This window comes from Megascapheus bottae, chromosome 5 (genome assembly GCF_031878675.1).
Source record: "Megascapheus bottae isolate mThoBot1 chromosome 5, mThoBot2.hap1, whole genome shotgun sequence".
In the NCBI taxonomy this organism is placed as follows: Eukaryota; Metazoa; Chordata; class Mammalia; order Rodentia; family Geomyidae; genus Megascapheus; species Megascapheus bottae.
In genome coordinates, this window is record NC_143513.1 from 20237181 (window position 1) to 20254644 (window position 17464).

A 17464-nucleotide genomic window follows, 5' to 3' on the forward strand; every position below is an offset into this window, starting at 1 on the left:
AGCTGGGGCAAAAAAGTCTCTGTGAGACTCTTATTAACCACTCAAAAAACGAAAGTGATGCTTTTGGCCAAGTGGTAGAGCCCTAGCCTTGATCACAAAGAGGCACCCAGAGCTTGACTTTAAGCCTCACAGCTGGCAAACAGAATGTCTACATGGACAGTAATGAGGCAGTAAAACGAGTATTACTAAAATATAGGAAGTACTAGGCATGGTGGCATATGCCTGGAATCCCTGCTACATGGAAGGAATAGGTAGGAAGATCTGCTCTGAAGTTGGCCTTGAGCAAACACTTTGAGATCTTAGATGAAAAATAAAGCAAAATAAAGCATGTCTCAAGTAATAGAGAGCTGGCCCTTAACAAGTGTGTGGCCCTGTTTAAACACCAGTGTCAGAAGAAAATAAAGACAGAAGAAACTGGCTCAAAAACTGAGCAGATATTATGGAGCTCATTTCTCTCAAGTTTCATGATGCTAGCTAGTTAGGCCTTTAAGACTGGCAAATGTTTTTCAGGGGGGGGGGGAAACAAAAGAAGAAATGGGGATAGAAAAAAAAAACCTAATAAGTTTGGTTTTAAAATCCTGATTAAGTGGTTTGAATCAGGTCACTCATTCTTCCCATGGAAATGTTATCAATGATGTTCCTGGGTTGGCTCTGGGCACTTTAGACCATGATGTTGCAGTGAGCATGGCCAGAAGGACAATATGTGCTCTAGTGTGAGATGGGATGTGGGGATTATTTCAACCAACCTGCAGTGCTTGGGTTACGCTGGGGAAATTACTAACATGCTTTGAAACTGCTCCGTGCCATGAGGGTGATAGTCTGCTCCATACTGGTGGGTGGTAAAATGAAGTGATGCACTACAAAGTGCTTCTCAAGATATTCCTCATTCTTTACAATGTGGACAAAACACTGTTGGCTGGGAACAGTATATATCTGTAGTCATACTACTTGTGAGGCTAAGGTAGGAGGATCTTGAGTTCATGGCTAGCTTGGGCTGTAAAGTGAGATGCTGCCATAAAACAAAATACTGCTTTTGTTGCTGTTCTGCCTTTTTGCAGAGAACAGAGTCAGTTTCGTTTAGCATCTCAGTGACTGGCTCATCAGCTGCCTGGGCTATAATATGGTGAGTGCTGTCTTAAGGAGCATTTTTTGCTTATATAGGGCAGTTGCTTCTGCAGTAAATGGTATTAGAGATTTGTGTGTGTGTGTGTGTGTGTGTGTGTGTGTGTGTGTGTGTGTGTGTTTTATTGTTTAGGTGCTTCTCTGTGACTGTGAAGCATCATTTCCAGCTGTCCTGGGCATCTTATTCTATCTTTATTTTGTGCTATTCATAATCTTCTTGCAGAGAGGAGGCATACATAGTATGTGATGCTTTAGAGCTACCTATAAACCAATTTCAGAAGGCTCTGAGGGCCCAAGGCCTCTCTAGGAGGAAGGTGGTTCTTCATTATTGTTGGCAGGAGCTCCTTCCCTCACACCTTTACTGCCACAGAGCAGACTACCATCTGGAGCCATGGTGGGTCATACCTGCTTTCTCTCAGGAAATGGATGGTGGTTGTGTGTGTAGCCACTATTGCTGATCAGCCTTCAACATGCTAGCTGGATTTTTCACCTGGCTTTGTGAACATTGTGAACCTTGTTGTGTTTCCCAATTAAGGAACGGCACATTGACATTGCTATCGTAACAGGTACCCAATCTGAAGGGTGATGAAAACAAAGGAGAAAAATAATGGAATGACAAGAAAATGGGACATGGGGTAAATTGTTTGCTGTTAGGATTGATTTCGGAGGCCAAAGGGCACATTTTTATACACAGTGTCATGCCTATGCAATGCATAAAAATCAGGAAGTGCATTTTACACGTATGACATGTTACATGAGCAAGACTATCTATGACAGATGGATGATGGAAAACTATAGATATCTGAAAAAAATAAGACCACTGTCTATTGATATTTAATGGTCTTCTTGTTAATTTATGTGAAAATCAAGATATAGAAGAGAACATAGTATTTCAATATTTGTGTAACCAAAGTTTTGAGCATACATCTATTTATCCTCTCTTATATGTATGTTATTTATATTTGTTTTTTTAAACTAAACTCTTTTTTCTTTTAACAGCAATTTTTTATTGTAATTAATAAAAGAGTTACATGATATTTGCCAGGTAGAAGGTGCATTAATTCACATATATTGATATCCTTTCACATGTCTTGGTCCCCATTACCCTCCCCTCCATCCTCCCCATCTTGATTTTCCCCCCTTCCCTATCCAATTTCAAATAACCAAATACAAATATATCCAACATATCAGATAACCAAGTGAGATACTGTAACAATATGAGATAACTAAGGGACAGCAAAAGAGATGAGAGATAACATAGTACCGTAAGGACAACAATCATTCATTGTATGGTTTTTGTTTCAATATCCTGGAGGTCTTTTCAATTAGCTTCATACTATATGGCCTTATGTATCAAGGTTCTGCTCTATTGCAGATCTCTGCTAGTAGAGCCCAAGGTTTCTACTGATTATGACGAATGAGGGAAACCATTGAGCCTAAGTTCCTTTGAGTCTGGCTTACTTCACTTAATATGATTTTTTCTAAGACTTTCCATTTCCTAACAAATGGGGCGATGTCGTTTTTTCTGACAGCAGCATAGAATTCCATTGTGTACAAATACCACAACTTGTTGATCCACTCATCAACTGAGGGACATCTAGGTTGGTTCCATATCTTTGCTATGGTGAATAGTGCTGCAATGAACATCATTGTGCTAGTGGATTTAGTATGCCCTAGTTTCTGGATGGTTGGGTAAATGCCAAGTAGTGGAATTGCTGGGTCATAGGGGAGTTCTATGTTTAGCCTTTTGAGGCACTGCCACACTGCTTTCCATAGTGGTTGTGTTATTTTTATTTGTATGTTCTTATATGTATATGTGTATTTTTGCGTGTATTTTCTTAAGAAAATGATAACATAAGTAGCTTCGTAGCATAAGGCATCCTCTCACCTCTCAGTGTTTATACTGGCATGTGTGATCCTTATCCATGATGTAGAGGAATAATCATGGATTTGACATCCAACTGAGGGATAGAAAGGAAAAGATTAAGTAGCGGTAGAAAGTTGTGGATGTAACATATGACATCATGTGGCCCATTGTGGCATTTTTCGTTCCCATGGTGCCTCAGGCTTCTGCTTAAAATGGCACATATTCTTCCCATAATGCCCTATGCTCCAGCTCAAAATCTTGTCAGTTGTGAGGTAATGGTTAGTACAGGATTGGACATAACCAGACAAATCTACTCCTGTACTTCAGGATCAGGCATGACCAATCAGAGGTACTTCTACATTGGTGCTCAGTGACAGTGACCAATGAAGGATTCAGATTGACTGATGGACCCACCCTTATTGTCCATTTGTGTTCGGTGGTAGGGGGAGAATTAGTGAAGTATGAAGATGGGGCGGGGTGACCTCACTCCACACCCGGCTCCAGGATTCCTCTCAATGGATAGTCTGTACTCGTAGGTTTTCAGTAAACTGCTGCTTTACTTCTTCACTCTTTACTTGGTAGAGGAACAAGCCCAAACCCCTGGAGGGCATCACACCCAGCACTGAGTTTCTGTTGTTCACCACAGAGTGACCTTGGGGAAGTTGATTAACCTCTTGGTTCTCCTGTGGGCCTTTTCATGGTGCATAGAGAATAGCTTTTCTTTCCCATGTGATTTCTTGCTATGCTCTGCATTGAAGGGGGTCGGGGGCTGGGCGGCCACATGCCTAAATAGCTTATGCCACTGTTCAGTCTCTGGCTTTTCATTCTTTTGTGGTCAACAGTCTTGCCAGCTTAGGCCTCCAGCTAATATTTAGGAGCCTTTTTAAGTAAGCATCAGAAAATAATGCAACCCAACATACTGCTAATAGAAAACAGCAGGGAGGAAGAGAGGAGTCTTTTGAATTTTTATTGCCAGTCTACCTTTATTGAAATCCCAACTGAGATTGAGGCTATCTATGAAAAGCACAGAGAGGAAACCTGAATTGGCAACATGGCGCTTCTGTAGTTTCTTCAGTAGGCTTCTGTTCTTTGAGGATTTGGTGGGTACATCTTTCTTGACAGCAAACACACAGCTTCAGATTTTCAAATAGAAAATATGGAGCATATCAACAGTGGCACTTACTTAGCCTCTGTCTATTTTAAAGGTGAGAAGTAATCACTTTGGTTTTGAAGTTTCTTGCTTGTATACTGGGCTTGAATATGTGTGGGCAAAAACTTCAAGATGATCTCCAGTGTTAGTGGAATTCAATCCTTTATTCCAAACTCAAGGTGCCCTGGGACAGAGTTGTAATGTGTCCTCCCATGTTGCCTTTTCACTGAATAAGGTGGGTGCAGACTACCTGCATTTGGACCCGGGGGCTTTAATCAGAGACATGGCAATATCAGAGTGGGGGAGTGGAGATGAGTGGGAGGACTGTACAGCATGGAATGGATGCAGCTATTTCAGGGATTTGGTTCAATCTGTGTCAAAGACAGATCAACAAAGATGACAATAGAGAACCTCAAGTTAAACACTCCTGTGAATAGAAGCTATTAGCAGAAGAACATCCAAATGCCATGGAGCTAGGGGAAGAACTGATGATAAAGTAACTGGGCCCAAAGTCCAGCATAATGTGTTACAGGGCTGACTTAGGATCTACTGTACTCAACTGAGTTTTCTAAGAAACACGATGCTTGCCTCTGAGAACCTTTCTTTTCTCATTTCTTTGAATCCAAGTGTCTAGTTTGTTTCCTATTGAGCACTTGAAGATTGATGCTGTTACAGCATGGAATCAGAGAGCCTACAATTCCCAAAGGGGCTTTCAAATCCACGAAATCGTGGTTTGCCTGTTGGGCCTCTGAAAGGTGATTCGGTTCAGATGTGGGTACGTGGGTGAGTAGTGGATGTCAATGACAGACTGTGTGTCTTTATAAGCAGAGCAGGAGAGCCCAGAGCCTACATACTTTCTCCACCCATTGGATGACATCCAGAAGTCACCAGCTACAAACCAGGAAGAAAATCTCATTGGGATTCCAAATCTACAGGCACTTCAATTTCTGATTTTTCAGCCTCTGGAACTGTGAGGAATACATTTCTATAGTCTAAGTTATCAAGTCTCTACTACTTTAAAAAAATGGCAGCTGAACTCAGACAGTGATCAGTCAACTAGAGATGTGTTAAGAATAATAAATGTGCCAGTTAAAAAAAAATATACCTAGGGGCCGGGAGTTTGGCCTAGTAGTAGAGTGCTTGCCTAGCATGCACTAAGACCCAGGTTCGATTCCTCAGTACCACATACATAGAAAAAAGCTGAGGCTCAAGTGGTAGAACTCTAGCCCAGGACTGGTAAAAAATATATATATATATATATATATAACCTAAACCAATGTTCTCTTTTTTATAAAAGCACAACTTTTAAATAAAATGCTGAAACCAACTAATTTTTTATATATTCATTTATTTATTTGAACATATGAATGCCAAGTTTGTAATGAAGAATATCTGACTCTAATTCTTTTTTTTATTTTTTGTTATCGAGGTAATGTATAGAGGGGTTATAGGTACATTTGCCAGATAGTAGGTGCATTATTTCACACACATTGATGCCCCTACTCATGTTTTTGTCTCCATTTCCCTTCTCTCACCCCCTCCCAATCATCTTGTTTCCCTCCTTCCCTTTTCTATTTCAAATAAACAAATAAACATATATACAATATACCAGGTAACAAAGTCAAATACAGTAACAATATGTGATTAACCAAAGGGCAACAAAGGAGAAGAGAACATAGTACATTAAGAACAACAATCACACAAGATAAAGCTCTTGTTTCCATATCCTAGAGATCCTTTCATTTAGTCTCATCCTATATGACCTTATGTACATAGGTTTTGAGCTATTGTAATCGTCTGCTAGGAGAGTCCAAGTTTCGTACTAATTGTTGCAAATGAAGGAAACCATTGAGCCTAAGTTCCTTTGGGTCTGGCTTATTTTACTTAAGATGATTTTTTTCCAAGTCTTTCCGTTTCCTTACAAATGGGTTGATGCCATTCTTTCTGATGGCAGCATAGAATTCCATTGTGTATAAGTACCACATCTTCTTCTAAGATCCAATCATCTACTGAGGGACATCTGAGTTGGTTCCACATCTTCGCGATGGCAAGTAGTGTTGCAGTGAACATCATTGTGCTAGTCCGTATTTCTGGACGATTGGGTAAATGCCAAGTAGTGGAATTGCTGGGTCATAGGGGAGCTCTATGTTTAGTCTTTTGAGGAACTGCCATACTGCTTTCCATAGTGGTTGAATGAGTTTGCACTCCCACCAACAGTTGGCCACATCCCTGCCACATCTGTTGTTGTTAGATTTCTTGGTCATGGTCATTCTAACTGGAGTGAGGTGGAATCTCAAAGTTGTTTTGATTCGCATTTCTTTTATGGCCAGAGATGTCTTACTCTAATTCTGATGATACTTCTTTTAGGATGCTTGACAGAGTAGCTCATGTCATTTTACAAAACACAGAGAGGAAGTTTGAAAAGAGGATAGTTAGAGAGGGGAGGGAGGGAAGTGAAAGATGGAGGGAGGGAAGGGAAGGATGAAGAGAGGGGAAGAGGAGGGATGGAGGCAAGCAATGAGGGAGAGGAAGAGAAGGGGGAGGTAGGAAGGGAGGGAAAGAGGGAGAGAGATATGAGAATACTTGTCAGGGATTAACTGGAAGGAGAATGAGATTTCCAGGAAGGGCTTCTAGATGGGAAAATAGTAGAAACTGAAGGCCAGAAAGGGCCAAAGATGGTTGAATCTTGTATTGATGTTGCACCAGCTTTTTCTCAGGGAGTACCAGGCCAGAACAGCTCGGGGAGCTGGGCAGGACCATAGATTTCTAAAGATGCAGGAGAAACTTCAGCAGAGCTGAGTGAATTAATTGTCTCACTGTAATACGTGCTTTCAATGTTCTCTACTTGTGGAATTTTATTGTATAAGAGTACATTCAACTATGTATGCTCCACTTGAGAAATCATCATTAATGGCAGATTTCAGAATCTGAGATACTTCTTGAATTCACACCCAAATCAGTGCTCGAGGACATTGTAGCCTACTGTTTTGGCCCCTGCTTTGCTGTGTGGCACTGTGGTGAGTTTTGTTCACATTGTCACCTTCCTGTGGTGTCTCCAGTGTGACAGGTGGGTAAGTGAACTAGGCAGACAGGGAAAATGAGAAGAGAATTGAAGAGCAGTCATGACTCTCCCAGGGACCCTCACGGGGAAGGTGGGCTGTAGGAGAGTGGCAGCACATAGACACCCAATCCCTTTGACAGGCTTCTTGTGGACTGGTGTTTCAGGACTTCATCATGTCTCCGAGTTCTGTCTGGTGCCCTCTAGTGGCACATCTGCATATCTACAACCTGGAACTGATCGGCTCCCTCACATGAACTTGGATCTGACTAACGCCCAAGGTGAAGGCTTCCTTAACTGGCAAGTCTTTATCATCAGAAAGAATATTAGAAAAACCCCTGGAGACAGGCTACTCGGCTGCACTGTCAGTTTCAGATAATCTTATCTGCACCCAGCCCTGGCACCTGCTGCTTCCTAGAAACATAAATCGGTCTATTTACTGACTTTTATTACTCTTCAGGAAATCTTTTTTTCCTCTGTGATAAGCAGCTCTAGGGGACGTGGCATTGAAGACCACATTTCCCACTCTTTGATGTAGCAGTTAGAGAAGACAGGAATGATGTGGACTGGGTACCTGGCCGATTTTTTTCCTCTTCAACTCTTAATAGGTGTAGGAACATTTAAGGAACCCACTCAGATTTTGAAAAGGAGCACACAGAAATAGGTTGGATATCAGCTTCCTGCTGAGATGGCTCCGTGCAGCCTCGTGGTGGGAGAGGAGGCAAAGCTTCCACAGGCTCTCCCTGAAAAATGACCAAGGGCTTGGCAGTGTTGCCTCTAGCCAATCCTGGGCATACAAAAAGCAGAGATTCAGCAAACGAAGAGTGTTTTTGTTGCTGTCCTGGCACACTGGCACCTGGTCCCGCACTGTGGTCTGGCTACACCTGGCTCTGCAGGCTGGGCTGGTCTCACCTGGAGCTGGCAGCAGAGCAGTGGATCAACAGCTCCAGCCCTGTGCAGGAACTCTCAGTGACGTTCTGTCCAAGTCCACCCACCGAGTGGACTCCTGCTAGCTGCCCTTCTTGCTTCTTGGATATTTTCCAGGTTCAGTTTGTAGTCAGGTGCTGATGTTAGGTCAGTATTTTCTGTTTTTTTTTTTTTTTTTTTCTTTCTTTCTTTCAGGCCTTGTGTGAGCTGCTCCTCCATGGTCTCTGGCTGCTGACCCCTCCTCCTCTCTTATTCTGTACCTTGGCTTCTGCAACCATCTTCTAATTTGAATTTTTCTATTGTTTTTCTTTTGTGTAGCACGATTTCATTCACTAGAAATAAATAAACAATAATGCGCAATCTCCAGGCTATAAACAATACATGCTCAGACTAAGATGTTTTTGAAACATAAAGAAGTGGCAAGAAGAATGTGTGACAGACAGATTAGATGTGGACATTTTTTTCATTCTCCTTCCTTCTTTCCTTCCTTCCTTCCTTCCTTCCTTCCTTCCTTCCTTCTTTCTTTCTCTTCCTCCCTCCCTCCTTCCCTTTCCTTCTCTCTCTCCCTCTCTTTTTTTCTTTCCTTCTTACTTAATTTCTTTCTTCCTTTTTGTTGGTTGTGGGGCTTGAGCCTGGGTGCTGTCCCTGAGCTCTTTTGCTCAAGGCCAGTGCTCTATCACTTTGAACCACAGCTTAGTAGCCATACTCACTCCCATGCTGTAGTTTTCTGGTGGTTAATTGAAGATGAGTCTCACAGACTTTCCTGCCCAGGCTAGCTTTGAACACAATCCTCAGATCTCAGCTCCTGGGTAGCTAGGATTACAGGCATGAGCCACAGGCATCTGGCTTAGATATAGACATTTTGTGGGGCACGTCACATCAGGGAAATGGAAACATATGCTGTAAAAGGAGGCCTAGCTCGTGGCCCAGTGCTCATTCCCTGGTTTTGGGACCCAACCTGCCTGTTGCCCGGTTGGAAGGCGTGGCTGTGGTTTGTGATGTAAAGTAAGGCTACCTCTGGGATAGGCCCCAACCCTTCCACCCTCTTGGACAGCACCTGATTCCCCTTCTTTAAATAACTCCCCCCCCCCCCCCGCCCACCTTTGTGCTGATAGGCTCCTGCCCCCTATGTTAGCTGAATGTAGTTCCTCAATAAACGAGTTCCTGCCTTTATGGGTCTCCCTGATGCGTCTGATTGTCCTCTGGCGAGGGAGGGCTGGGTGAGGGTGGTCTGTCGGCCCTTTCCTTTCTCAGTTCATCCACGTTGGGGCGTGTTCTCTCTATCCCTCTTGAAGGTCGGGAGGGACCGAGGACTAAAAACCCCGACACATTTCACTCAAAAAATAAGGTATGACATAAGAAAGAATGACATCCCTTATTCATAAAGAAGTAGAAAGACTTAGAAAAAATCATACTTATTTTGCTAGACCCAAAGGAACATAGGCTCCATGGTTTCCCTCATTTTTAATAATTAGTACACATCTCAGACTCTCCTAGCAGAGAATCACAATAGCTAAAAAACTATGTACATAAGGTCATATAGGATGAGACTAAACAAAATGAACTCTAGAATATGGATACAAGAGGTTTATTTTTGTGATTGTGGTTTTTGCTATACTATGTGCAGTTATTTCTTTTTCTTTTTTTCTTTTTTTTTGCCAGTCCTGGGCTTAAGCTCAGGGCCTGAGCACTGTCCTTGGATTTTCTTAAGGCTAGAATTCTACCACTTGAGCCTCAGCACCACTTCTGGCTTTTTTCTATGTATGTGGTACTGAGGAATCGAACCAGGGTCTTCCTGCATGCTAGGCAAGCACTTTGCCACTTGGCCAAACAGTTATTTCTTTTCTCTTTTTTCCCCTTATGGTTAATCTCATGTGGTGACTGTATCTGACTTTGTTACCTGGTATATTGTATATCAGTTTATTTGAAATAGGAAAGGGAAGGGGGAAACAAGATGATTGGGAGGGGGTGGGGGTAGAGAAATGGGGACAAAACCATGAGAAGGGGTAGCAATATGTGAGAAGTAATGCAGCTACTACATGACAAATGTAACTGTAACCCCTCTACACATTACCCTGACAATAAAATAAAAAAAATGGCACAGGGAGGGGGTTTTATAACCCAGGTGGTGGAATGGATGTAGCTTAGACTTAGACAGAGCTTAGACTTAGGCTGCTGTGGCTTTGAAACCTAGCACAACCATGTCCTGGCTGTGGCATGGGCTAGTCACTTAACCTCTTTGGACCTCAATGCCTAAAGCAGGAGCGATAACATGTCTCATGATGAGACACAGCCAGTCTCTCACCAATGTCCACCCAATGCATACTACAATGATGACATAACTGAAAAACCAAGAAAGTACCTTTGAGCGGGGCCCAAGGAACAGCGACACTTTGGGCTGAGGAAGGGTGGGGGATTCGAGGAAGGAACCAGCTGGGCAGAGGAACCTCTGGAGCACATCTGGATTCCACCCAGGAAGATCGCTTGGCAAACACTTGGAGCCCAGTGTGACTTCATCTGGCAGATCATCCCTGACCGTCTTTCCTGGAGGAGCAGGGGGTTCCTTCTCCCTCTGCCCCTGCAGGACCGTGTGGCTTTGTTAATGCACTTACCACATGATGAACACATTTTAAGTTGTTCTCTGTGGAGCCTCTCTTGTCTGTGAATGTCTCCAGGGGAGGATAATAGCACCATTCACACTCTGTGCCCTCAGAGGGGCCTCGCTAGTTAGCGATGGTGTGTCATGGGTGCCACACGTTATCAGCAGTGCACAGGAAGCTCTGCTGACTCAGAATGCTTGCAGGCCATGGGAAGGGAGATGGAAGATATATCTAATCTGCAGTGTATGTGTGTGTGTGTGTGTGTGTGTGTGTGTGTGTGTGTGCGAGAGAGAGAGAGAGAGAGAGAGAGAGAGAGAGAGAGAGAGAGAGAGAGAGAGAGAGGGAGGGAGGGAGGGAGGGAGGGAGGGAGAGAGAGAGAGAGAGAGAGAGAGAGGAGAGAGAGAGAGAGAGAGAGAGAGAGAGAGAGAGAGGGTATTTGTGGGGACTGAGGAATCTTGTAGAAGTGTCAACCATTTGCTTCTGGTCTGCTTTCACTACAAGCTTCCGTTATGTCTTTGGAGCTGCTCCTGGGTACCAGGACTTTGCCTTGTGTGGGTTGAGCTGGTTCCCTTTTGCACTACAAGAGACACAGCTTGTGTTGCCAGGGGCAGCCAGCATCTGAGCAGAAGAATGCATGAGAGTTGGATAGCTGGGTCTGAGCGCTGGGTTCTGCACTGGCTGTGGAGAACAGATGGGCTCAATCCCACTGGCTGCTAGTCTCAGAGCTTAGGGATCCTGCTCAGCAGGGCGGGATGGTGGATATGAAAATTGCATGACTTAGAAGGTTCTTAATGTAACCCACCAGTTGGGGAGGCACTGAAGATTGAATAGTATCCAATATTCATTGCTGGTGGAGGTCCAAAGACTTGCTCCTTGCCAGGGAAGATGAGGCCTCCAGCCACCACACCTTTTGCTACCAGAGCCCTCTGATGCCACCACAGTCACCTCTTGTGACTGTCTTGTGACTGGCTTTGGACTTGTGAACCTCCTGCCTCTGAGCATTGAATGCTGGAATTACAGGCCTGCACGGCTTCACCCAGTGGCTCTTTGGCTTTGAGGGAATGTTTCTCATTCAGAATTTTTTTTCTACGTTTGATTTAGATGAAATCTATCACATGTATTTAAATAATTCCCTCCTGCTTTTCTCCCTCTTTCCTTCTTTTTTCCCTCCTTTCAAAACCATTTGGCTGTTTTCTATTCATTCAGAAGCCTTTACTGCTTACTCACTTGCCAGTAGGTACAGATATATAAAAAGTAACATGGCCCAGGGAGTAAATCTAAGGGAGTAAATAGATACATACCCAAAAGAATGGGATAAATATATGTGTGTGTGTGTGTGTGTGTGTGTGTGTGTGTGTGTGTGTGTGTGTGTGTGTGTGTTATTGGGGCTTAAACTCAGGGCTTCATTCTCTGGCTTGGCTTTTTTTTTTCAAGGTTGATGTTCTACCATTTGAGCCACACTTTCATTTTCAGCTCTTTGTTGGTTAATTGCAGAAAGGGGTCTCAAAATTTTTTTTAAATTGCCTGGGCTGGCTTTGAACCTTAATCCTCAAATCTCAGTCTTCTGCATAGCTAGGATTATATGCCTAGCATAATGGAATACATGTTTTGATAGACAAAAAGACAGCATTTCTACATGGATGAGGAGGGAGTGGTACTCTTCTTTCTGAAGAAGGAGGTACATACTTTCAGGACAGCATGGATTCAATCTGGAGAAGCTCAAGGCTCAGGACAGAAGTGGAAGAGCAGAGGAGAGAATTGTTAAGGGAAAGGAATGAAAACTAAAGCATAAATGCGTGACTGCAGTGTTTTCTGTAGGTGGAGTCTATTGATGGCATCTGACTGCCTCTCAGCATTCTCTGCCCTGGCACTGCCAATTTCCAGGGGGCAATGCTATGTGTGACCTGCCCCACAGACTCCAGTGGGATTCTCCCTAAGATCTGAAAGAAAACCTGCAGCCATGAATAGTCTCCAAAGGGAACAGGTCTGGGTGTCCTGGTGAGAGGTGGGCTAGGACCAGACAAATCCACTTTAAAATGGGTAGGCTCTCCTTTCTTACCTGCTGCTCCTCCCTTGGCTTGAACCTTGGGGAAGTAGCTGTCCAAATCTAAAATGGCAGCCTTCTATTTCCCTGACAGAATAAGTAGGAAGCAGAGGGGACTCTGGGCAGTGTGGCTTGGGTCTCCTGACTCTGAGAAGAGGATCCCATTGAAGAGCAGGACTGAGTGATGCTTCTGAGAGGGTTCAAGGGTTGCGTCTGTGTGGTTCCTGATGGTCTCTGGAGGGCTTTCTTGGGAGGCCTGACAGCCTGGAGGTTTCTAATACTTTGTAGCTCTTCTTCTCTGTGCTTGTGACACAGGTTTGCTGTCTAGAATTTGCCTTTCTGAGAATGTGAGTGAAAGAGTAGATGCTGTGTTCACTAACTTTTCCTTAAAAAGGCTAATGTGTGCTTCTCCTCTCCTTGTTCCCATTTCCTGGGAGCTAACAACTCTCTTGGTTTGCAGAATATTAAAGCAAACAGTATTCTGGGTAAGCATAGAGAACAATATGAATGTAGTATGGCATTATACGATCTGGGGGTTTGTGGGTGTGAGTGTGTGTGTGTCCCCATCCAGATATCCAGGAAAATGTTTGGAAGTCTAGACATAAAGTTGGTAATAGCTGTTACTTCTGTAGGGGCAGGAGGAGAGCCAGAATTGTCACTACCAGAGGAGATGTTTGCCTAGTGTTTATGTTTTTTACAAGGAGAATGGGTAAATGTCTTATTAATGCAGCTAAACATATAATTAAAATTAATTTGAGATGACAGATATGAAAAGGAGCGGAAGGCTGAAGCTTCTGTGCGGGGATCTAAGCTGAAGACCCAGTGCAGAAGTGAGCAGAGCTCAGCTGTAGATGGGACTGGGGAAGTGGCATGGGCATTGGGTGGCACTGAATCAGGCAAGAAAAAGTCTTGATGTCATTGGCATCAAGATGGATGACATAGTATATAGTTTAATAAATGAGTGTGTACTTGGAAAAAAGAAAAACTATTGTGTCCCTTCCTTTAAATTCTAACACACAGCGCATATCTCAAGCATTTTTTGTTTCAAGGTTTATGCTCTGAGTTATGGTTCAGTGCTCCCTAAGGCAGGTTCCGTACCACATTAGTTTCTAAGAGAGATAGGCATGTGTGAACAAATACATCTGCAAACCGTAGTGTCCCACAGTCCTTTTGAGGAGAGTCATAGTGTCTTTCAGAATATGAAAACTTCTGGAAAGTCTTATCAGAAAGAATTCACAAGCCATGGCTCAATGATTAGTGGCTCAAAGGAGCCAAGAAGAATCCATTCCAGATATTCCCACATCAATCTGAAACTAAGAATTATGGTCCTTATAGTCACAACGTGGTTGCCATTGAACACTGGGGCCTCATGCTCCCTTGAGGGGGGAGGGAGAGAGAGAGAGAGAGAGAGAGAGAGAGAGAGAGAGAGAGGAGAGAGAGAGAGAGAGAGAGAGAGAGAGAGAGAGAGAGAGAGAGATTGTTCATTTCCACTCAGAAGCTGCCAGCCTTTCCTTTCAGCCTTAGTGACCCATGAGAGTGCCATGTTCTGATTTACTATTCAGAATTAGCCCCCTTCTCAGGTACTGAAGAGGAGAATAGCTTCCCTGACACACTGCTTGGAGGAGGAAACAGTGGGATTCGCCTATGAGCAGGAAAAGGAGGCTGAGTCACATGCCTGTGAGGAAGCACTACCACAGACCCAACAGAGGGAGCTGAGAGGCCTCTGTCGAGTGGAGGCGCCCTGGTGGGTAGAGACCCCCCCCTTCCAGATGAAAGTCCCCCATGGTGGAGGCCTCTCCTGGTGGGAGTAGCAGGAGGCAGTGGTCAGTGGGGAGGAGACATGGTGCTGGCTAGAGGAGAAGGGGATACCTGACAAAGTGCTGCTTTCAGTCACAGCTTGGGACTTTATATTTCGAGAGCTTGAGGATTTATTCAAAATTCTGTCATGTATGGTGGAGTGGTTTAGAGTTTTGGAGCATTTGCGAGAGAATTAGAATGCTGCTGAACTTTAAAGAAAACTAAATAAAGACCAAAGCGGCAGGAAGTGCCGTGTGCAGAATAAGGATTGGGTACTTTTTTCCTTGAGGGTGCCAGGCATGAAAAGTGCCAAATGGCAATTTATTTCCTCTATATACAATTTCCCCTGGAATGCGTGTCTATCAAGGCTGTCAGAAGGGAACAGGATTGCAAACCTTGGGAGTGCTTTTCTTATCTTTCTGCCCATAGCTGGGCTGAGCTGTTTTCTCTAGGAGAGATTGAACATCAGGGCAGGGCCTTTTGATACCAGAAATACCTACGTCACCACACAACCTTAAAAAAGGTTGTTCTGAAAAGTGACAATTTCAGTTTTCTTTTTTAATGTAATCTGGAAAAGTGAACTTGGTTGCAGTTAAGTAGCCACATAATAGCTAGGAATCATCTATGTATAGTTATTCAGTTATTCTACACATTGGGGTAGTCATGATTATATAACTATGGACAGCTAGAGGATTAGCAAGTTGTTTGAGAAGTATTTCATTTATGGTGTTGTTACAGCTTGCTCTAGACCATAAAGTTATCCCCACATGTGGGGAGAAGTAGAAGGAATTATAGATTACTACTTGGGCCCCAGGCACTCGTTCTGTTCTTTACAAATGTAAAACTCAGTGCTAATGAAGTGAGCGTTAGACTTCTCTGTATGAGCCCTCTCCAAATATAAATAATAACAACTTGGACAGGGAATAAGGAAAAGGAAAGCCAATACTTATGCAATGCATGGTAAGGTTCCAAACAAATCAAGACAGCTGAATTGAATAGTAAGAAAATATGTAGGTGAGTAGTCTCTAAAGAATGAATTCTGTGTGGCAGGTTGATAGCAGAGATGCTTTGCTCTGAATATTTATGCTCCCACCAATTCTTATCTTTAAACAAATGTCCACTATGCCAGTACTTAGTACTTAGGGGTGATTAGGGATTAGTGTCCTTATTAAAGATGTTCAAGAAAGCTTGTTCACAATTTTGACCTTGTAAAATGTCATGTATGAGGAACATGACTTTCCACACAGAGAATCTGTTCGTTCCTTGACCTTGGAATTTCTAGCCTCTTGCCCTGGAGTAATAACATTCTGTAGTTTACATATTACCCAGAAGTATACATTTTGTTACAGCCTCTGGGATGATTATGAGCCACCAGCACCAGGCTCCCTTATTTCTAAATCAGTTCCAGAGGAATTTATTACTTAGGTCCTCTCCAAACTCCGCCCTTTTCTGTCTCTGACTACTCTATGACCTGGGGAAACGATTTGTGCCTCTATTTCTTCAACTGGCCGGTGGCTATGGGTTAAACAAGTGTTAGAAATGATTAACTTAATGATGCTCTTTTCCAACCCCATTCTCCTGGTAATATTGTAATCACTGTTTGGCAGCATTTCCCAAATCTTCCCTGAGAGTCTTGTTGCTGTGACACACTGATTCATGTTGGCTGGCACCATATGCTCCTGTCTGCTGTGAGCACTGTAATCGCTCCATCATCAACACTGAACACACAGCTGATTCACTGGGACAGTGACCACAGTACTGGCACAGGATGTGGCACAGGACGTCCTACCTTATCTGTCAGTGCTCACTTGTAGAAGGGTCCAGACCCTCCGCGGGCCTCTGCCTCACACCTGGGGAGTGCTCACAGTGGGAAAAGATATTCAGCTCTAGCTTTTTGTAGCCATTAGTGAGGACAAACTTCTTATTTATTCAAATGTGAGTCTCAGAATGGGATCCCCCCCCCCCCCTCTCTCTCTCATGCACATGTGTGTGTGTGCCTGCAGTGGATCTAGAACTTATGTCCAGGGTGCTTTTGCTTAGCTTTTTTGCTCAAGCCTGGTGCTCTACTACATGAGGCATAGTTCCTTTTTGATGGCAGATTGCAATCCTCAGATCTGAGCCTCCTGAGTAGCTAGGATTACAGGATGAGCCACTGATGCCCGGCGTGTGTGTGTGCATGTGTGTGTGTGTGTGTGTGTACTTGACCTACGGGCCTAACACTCTTGCTTAGTTTTTTTCTCTCAAGAATGACACTTTATCACTAGAACCACCCCTCCACTTCGGGCTTTTGCTGTTAAATTGGAGATAAGAGTCTCACAGACTTTCTTTTTGCCCAGGCTGGTTTTTAATCACATTCCTTAGATCTCAGCCTCCTGAGATGCGAAGGTTATAGGTATGAACTACGAGTGGATCTTTGTTATGCACAAATTGGACGTTGTTTCCCACTAGCAATTAAGCAGACTTGACATCTCAGCTCCCAGCCTCATAGCAGACTGAGGTGGTGGGCCAGTGACTGCCTTCTCTCCGATACTCGTCCTCAGTGGTAATGTGGGCCAAGTACCTATGACAGGTTGGTGGAAGCACTGCCTTCCTTAGCTTGGCTAAGTGAAGCATTTGGTACAGCTCATGGCTGCCAGCCAGCATTGGCATGTGACAAATGGCAGTGATGGTTGTCACCAGCGGGCCTGTGTTTTGCTTATAAAGCAATCATGAAAACTGATTTTTAAAAGCAACTTTCTCCACTTGCATCTCTAGGTTGTAGAAGCTAGCTTCTCTAATTATGATCCTGGGGACAGCAAATGTTTCTGTGCAGCAGAGGACACATGTGGACCACGCATTCAGGTGGTATTTAGCTTTCTTTTTGTCAGTTAGGGAAGCTGGTGATGCAGCAAATATACAT